Consider the following 7,455-nt stretch of genomic DNA (forward strand, 5'->3'; position numbering starts at 1 on the left):
CAGGTCAGGTGGGGCAGAGCTTTAATTTTAGCATGAATTCTTGTCACATATCCTCTCTCTCTCTCTCTCTCTCTCTCTCTCTCTCTCTCTCTCTCTCTGTCTCCTCCCTCCCTCTCTCCCCTCTCTCTCCTCTATTCTGACCTCTCCCTCATGTCACATATCAGTTCATTCATGTTATACAGTGCCTTGCAAAAGTATTCATCCCCTTTGGTGTTTTTCCTGTTTTGTTTCATTACAACCTGTAATATAAATGGTTTTTATTTGGATTTCATGTGATGGACATACACAAAATAGTCCAAATTGGTGAAGTGAAATTTTAAAAAATTACTTGTTTCAAAGAAATAAAAACAGAAAAGTGGTGCATGCATTAAGTACTGCAGTCTACCTGTGTGCAATCTTTGTGCCACATGATCTGTCACATGATCTCAGTTTATATACACATCTGTTCTGAAAGGCCCCAGAGTCTGCAACACCACTAAGCAAAGGGCAACACAAAGCAAGATGCACCATGAAGACCAAGGACCTCTCCAAACAGGTCAGGAACAAAGTTGTGGAGAAGTACAGATCAACAAAAAAATTGTACCTGAAACTTTGAACATCCCACGGAGCACCATTAAATCCATTATTAAAAAATGGAAAGAATATGACACCACAACAAACCTGCCAAGAGAGGGCCACCCACCAAAACTCATGGACCAGGTAAGGAGTGCATTAATCAGAGAGGCAACAAAGAGACCAAAGATAACCAAAGGAGTGTCTCAGGAACGTACAATCTGGTCAAGCGATGATGGGTTTGTGCCCATAGGCGACGTTGTTGCCAGTGACGTCTGTTGAGAACCTGCCTTATGTCATGACGTGGCCCTCTTTGGGTATAGCGAGTACCATCCCCCTCTCTCTCCCTTTCTCTCCCTCCCTCCTACACCCACGTTCAGTTATCCAGTCGGGAACGGGGTACCCCTCGCCAACAGCCTGTGAAATTGCAAGGTGCCAAATTCAAACAACAGAAATTTCATTATTCAAATTTCTCAAACATACAAGTATTGGGCACCATTTTAAAGACAGAATTCTCCTTAATCCAACCACAGTGTCCGATTTCAAAATGGATTTACAGCGAAAGCACACCAAATGATTATGTAAGGTCACCACCAAGTTCCAGCCAAAGAGAGAAGTCACAAAAATCAGAAATAGATATAAAATGAATCACTAACCTTTGATGATCTTCATCAGATGACACTCATAGGACTTAATGTTACACAATATATGTATGTTTTGTTCAATAAAGTGCATATTTATATGCAAAAATCTAATTTTACATTGGCGTGTTATGTTCAGTAGTTCCAAAACATGCGGTGATTTTGCAGAGAGTCACATCAATCTACAGAAATACTCATAATAAACATTGATAAAAGATTAAACTATTACGCATGGAAATATAGATACACTTCTCCTTAATGCAACCGCTGTGTCAGATTTCAAAAAGACTCTACAGAAAAAGCAAACCATGCAATAATCTGAGTACAGGGCTCAGAGACCAAAACAGCCAAACAGATATCCGCCATTTTGTGTGGTCAACAGAAGTCAGAAATAGTATTATGAATATTCACACACCTTTGATGATCTTCATCAGAATGCACTCCCAGGAATCCCAGTTCCATAATAAATGTTTGATTTGTTCGATTAAGTTCACCATTTATGTCCAAATACCTCCTTTTGTTAGGGCGTTTGGTAAACATCTCCAAACGATCGTGCAGGTCCAGCCGAACGTTGGACGAAAAGTACAAAAGGTTATATTAAAGTTATATTTAAAATCAAATCAAATCAAATCTTATTTTATTTGTCACATACACATGGTTAGCAGATGTTAATGTGAGTGTAGCGAAATGCTTGTGCTTCTAGTTCCGACAATGCAGTAATAACCAACAAGTAATCTAGCTAACAATTCCAAACTACTACCTTATAGACACAAGTGTAAGGGGATAAAGAATATGTACATAAAGATATATGAATGAGTGATGGTACAGAGTGGCATAGGCAAGATACAGTAGATGGTATTGAGTACAGTATATACATATGAGATGAGTACGTAAACAAAGTGGCATAGTTAAAGTGGCTAGTGATACATGTATTACATAAAGATGCAGTAGATGATATAGAGTACAGTATATACGTATACATATGAGATGAATAATGTAGGGTATGTAAACATTATATTAGGTAGCATTGTTTAAAGTGTCTAGTGATATATTTTACATAATTTCCCATCAATTCCCATTATTAAAGTGGCTGGAGTTGAGTCAGTGTGTTGGCAGCAGCCACTCAATGTTAGTGGTGGCTGTTTAACAGTCTGATTGCCTTGAGAAGCTGTTTTTCAGTCTCTCGGTCCCAGCTTTGATGCACCTGTACTGACCTCGCCTTCTGGATGATAGCGGGGTGAACAGGCAGTGGCTCGGGTGGTTGTTGTCCTTGATGATCTTTATGGCCTTCCTGTGACATTGGGTGGTGTAGGTGTCCTGGAGGGCAGGTAGTTTGTCCCCGGTGATGCGTTGTGCAGACCTCACTACCCTCTGGAGAGCCTTACGGTTGTGGGTGGAGCAGTTGCCGTACCAGGCGGTGATACAGCCCAACAGGATGCTCTCGATTGTGCATCTGTAGAAGTTTGTGAGTGCTTTTGGTGACAAGCCGAATTTCTTCAGCCTCCTGAGGTTAAAGAGGCGCTGCTGCGCCTTCTTCACGATGCTGTCTGTGTGGGTGGACCAATTCAGTTTGTCTGTGATGTGTACGCCGAGGAACTTAAAACTTACTACCCTCTCCACTACTGTTCCATCGATGTGGATAGGGGGGTGCTCCCTCTGCTGTTTTCTGAAGCCCACGATCATCTCCTTTGTTTTGTTAACGTTGAGTGTGAGGTTATTTTCCTGACACCACACTCCGAGGGCCCTCACCTCCTCCCTGTAGGCCGTCTCGTCGTTGTTGGTAATCAACCCTACCACTGTAGTGTCGTCCGCAAACTTGATGATTGGCTTGAAGTCGTGCATGGCCACGCAGTCGTGGGTGAACAGGAAGTACAGGAGAGGGCTCAGAACGCACCCTTGTGGGGCCCCAGTGTTGAGGATCAGCAGGGTGGAGATGTTGTTACCTAACCTCACCACCTTTTAGCGGCCCGTCAGGAAGTCCAGTACCCAGTTGCACAGGGCGGGTTCGAGACTCAGGGTTTGGAGGGTTTGGAGGGTACTATGGTGTTGTCGATGAACAGCATTCTCACAAAGGTATTCCTCTTGTCCAGATGGGTTAGGACAGATTGCAGTGTGGTTGCGATTGCGGCGTCTGTGGACCTATTGGGGTGGTAAGCAAATTGGAGTGGGTCTAGGGTGTCAGGTAGGGTGGAGGTGATATGGTCCTTGACTAGTCTCTCAAAGCACTTCATGGTGGCCATGGTGGCCATCTTGAAGCATGTGGGAACAGCAGACTGGGATAAGGATAGATTGAATATGTCCGTAAACACACCAGCCAGCTGGTCTGCACATGCTCTGTGGCATCGGCTGGGAATGCCGTCGGGGCCTGCAGCCTTGCGAGGGTTAACACGTTTAAATGTTTTACTCACTTCGGCTGCAGTGAAGGAGAGACTGCGGGTTTTGGTAGCGGGCCGTGTCAGTGGCACTGTATTGTCCTCAAAGCGAGCAAAAAAGTTATTTTGTCTGTCTGGGAGCAAGACATTGTGGTCCGCAACGGGGGTGATTTTCTTTTTGTTATCCGTGATTGACTGTAGACCCTGCCACATACCTCTTGTGTCTGAGCCGTTGAATTGCGACTCTACTTTGTCTCTATACTGACATTTAGCTTGTTTGATTGCCTTGTGGAGGGAATAGCTACACTGTTTCTATTCAGTCATGTTTCCGATCACCTTGCCCTGGTTAAACGCAGTGGTTCGTGCTTTCAGTTTCGCGCGAATGCTGCCATCAATCCACGGTTTCAGGTTTGGGAATGTTTTAATAGCTGCTGTTGGTATAGCATCGCACTTTCTAATGAACTCGCTCACCGAATCAGCGTATTTGTCAATGATGTTGTTGGACGCAAGTTAAAAATAAGTCTTCCATGATGTGATTCGAACACGTAACTTTTGGGTTGCTAGACGTTCGCATCATATGGCCACCCATCCTTCCTCCTTTTGTTTTGGGAAAATGATACAAGTAGCCAAGACGTGCATTCATCACTGAAGGGGATACATGTTTGATGACCTGCTGTATTTGTAAGTGACAGACAGGGACCTGAACTGTTGAATAAATCAGATTTGCTTCATTCCACACTTCTGTTAAAACATACAATCCACGTATCGCAAGGTGTCAATTAATTTGTGGATGTCCATCATCCATTTCATATGATATGTTACAAATGTTCAATATGTATGATATGTTATGAATTTTAATTTGTTGTTGGTAAAGTTAGCTAGGTGGCTTGGTGGTAGGTGTCTAACATTAGCTACGCTAGAAGTTAGCATTAGTGGTTAAGTTTAGCTTTAAGGTTAGGAGTTAGGTTAAGTGGTTACGGTCAGGGTAAGGGGAAGGGTTAGCTAATATGCTAAGTAGTTGCAACTTAATAAAAAAATAAGTAAGTAGTTGCACAGTTGCTTATTTGCTAAAATGCAAACGTTGTCCATGGTAAGATTTAAAAGCACAACCTTTGGGTTGCTAGATGTTCGCATCATATGGCCACTCATCCACTCTCCTCCCTCCTTTTGTTTTGGTCTAAAGTAAACTTCTGTGTAATTTAACCACATCGAATGTAACATATCATACTAATCACAAAGTGTCACAGATTTACATTTACTATGTTACGTCTAGTCTTTGAGGTCAGGCTGCAAATTCACCCTTCAGGAGAATGAAGGGTAGAGAAGAGGGATGCAGCCCTCGTGACTGACTTGACTACTTACCACACTCAGAGAGCCTCTTCTCCAGCGCCACCTTCTCATTGGTCAGGACACTGACCCTGTCTCTCAACTTGTGTCTTTAGTCAGGGCATTGTAACGCTCTTGTAACTGGTTTTTGTCCTTTGAATTCTCTGACTGGCCTCTCTCTCTCTCTCTAGCTGGTTCAAGTTCTTCTTTCTCCTTCTGCAAGTGGTCTCTATCTGTACATGTAATGTGTGAGAGAGAAGTTATTATGCACAGCTGGTTAAAATGGTATGTACGTGTTCAGTGCTGGATATTGGAAATATATCTGATTGGATGTGCATGGCTTTATTGGCAGACCCTCATTGGTTGTTGGCCAAGGTATTCAAGGGTGCTACCTGTGAGTGGGTGCAGATGGACTCAGCTTGGAACAGGTTATGTTGTATCTGCTGTCATGTTTGAAATGAACAGTCTTCATGATGTAAATGCTTTATACTGTCGAGATTCTCTTTGCAATAACTAGAAAGAACCCGCTTCCTTTAACGAGGGATGCAACAGTACACAGTTCAATGATCCCACTACTGGTATCTGGCTGGTCTCTGTCTTGCTCCAGTTCAGTGGTGTTGTAACAGGTCTCGAACTGGTTTCTCTCTTCGTTAGAGCGGTGCTTAAAAACAAAGATGTTCCTGCATGGGAAGCATCCCAAATGACACCCTATTCCTTCTATAGTGCAGTACTTTGTACCCTGGTCAAAAGCAGTGCCCTTTAAAGAGGATAAGGTGCTATTTGGGACACAGTCCTGGTTGTGGTGTGTACATTGTCGCCATGTTCAGTGACTTATACAAGACCAAGTGCACCAGTTACAGTTGTATCTCAATTCTCTGTGGAGGATGTCGACATTCTTTCTTGACAAACTACTGGTCTCACAAGCCATATAACGTCTGTAAGTCTGAATTGTCATCCTTGCTTTGTGAGTACAGAACGATTGTGTGATCATGAAATGTATATCTGTCCTGCACGGTCCTGCATTACAGTGCATTCGGAAAGTATTCAGACCCCTTTTCCACATTTAGTTACGTTACAGCCTTATTCTATAATTGATTAAATTAATGTTTTCCTCATCAATCTACACACAATACCCCCATAATGACAAAGCGAAAACAAGTTTTTAGAAATGTTTGTAAATGTATTAAAAATTAGAACACAGACACAATATTTACAAAAGTATTCAGACCCTTTGCTATGAGACTCAAAATTGAGCTCTGGTGCATCCTGTTTCCATTGTTCATTGTTGAGATGTTTCTACAACTTCATTGGAGTCTTTTGGGAAATGCAATTGATTGGACATGATTTGGGAAGGCACACACCTGGCTACATACAGTTCAACAGGTGACAGTGCATGTTAGAGCTAAAAACAAGCCATGAGGTGGAAGGAATAATTAGAGCTCTGAGACAGCATTGTGTCGAGGTACAGGTTGCCAAAACATTTCTGCAGCATTGAAGATCCCCAAGAACACAGTGGCCTCCATCACTCTTAAATGGAATAAGTTTGAACCACCAAGACTCTTCTTAGAGCTAGCCGCCTGGCCAAACTGAGCAATCGGGGGAGAAGGGCCTTTCTCAGAGAGTTGACCAAGGACCCAATGGTGACTCAGGAACATAGTTCCTCTGTGGAGATCGGAGAGAAGCTTCCAGAAGGACAATCATCTCTGCAGTACTCCACCAATAAGTCCTTTATGGTAGAGCGGCCAGACAGAAGCCACTCCTCAGTAAAAGACACTTGACAGCCCGCAAAATCACCTGCCTATTTCAATCTAGTATAGTACAAAAGTGGATCTACACTTATCATTCGGTGTGAGAAATAAATATTTCTAGATTCTGGGACAGTTGTGGGACGATAGATCCCAAGTTCATACAACCACTGTACATCAAAAACACATTTAAAAGCAAAGAGGCTGATGCAACAGATCAGAACATTTAGCTTAAAATGTTAATTAACTATTAGGCTACTTCTTCACATTATAACAACAGCAATGCACACAGCAGTAAGCTAAAAGCGCTATTGTTCCAATATGCTAATTTATGTATGACCTTTACGTAGACTAATGTTTTTCTTAACAGAATGGCTAGTGTTTTTCAAATCAATTTAACTGGTTATTGTGGATCATGGACAGGGTGCCCTAGCAGATGGCCTTGGTGTCCTGGCAGATTGGGAACCTCTTGAAGGACAAATAGCCTTGCGCCTAAAATCATGAAATTCAAGGTGTGCGCATGTGCGTGTATGTGTGTGATAGATAGTTTTCTTAGTTCTTACCTGAGTGACGGGTCTCAGTATTTACTCTCCTTGTTGCTCTTTTCTCATGTTCTTCAATAACCTGTTTGTTAAAGTAGTCATACATCTGAACTAACTATGTGATTACCTTTCTAACTGTGTGTGTGTGTCTGTGTGTTTGTGTGTGTGTGTGTCTGTGTGTTTGTGTGTGTGTGTCTGTGGTGTTTGTGTCTGTGTTTGTGCCTGCGTGCAGCATGTATCCTCTCAGTACTGTTCTGCCGACCGTCTGTGTCCAACT

At 42.6% G+C, this 7,455-nt stretch overlaps 1 protein-coding gene across 3 annotated transcripts in view; it reads right to left on the reverse strand.

The window, feature by feature from the left end:
• LOC109901308 (semaphorin-4E) overlaps positions 1-7,455 on the reverse strand; it is a 330,201-nt gene that overhangs the window by 91,927 nt on the left and 230,819 nt on the right. The window lies entirely within an intron of this gene.

The sequence above is a fragment of the Oncorhynchus kisutch genome, unplaced genomic scaffold (genome assembly GCF_002021735.2).
Source record: "Oncorhynchus kisutch isolate 150728-3 unplaced genomic scaffold, Okis_V2 Okis07a-Okis12b_hom, whole genome shotgun sequence".
Classification (NCBI taxonomy): domain Eukaryota; kingdom Metazoa; phylum Chordata; class Actinopteri; order Salmoniformes; family Salmonidae; genus Oncorhynchus; species Oncorhynchus kisutch.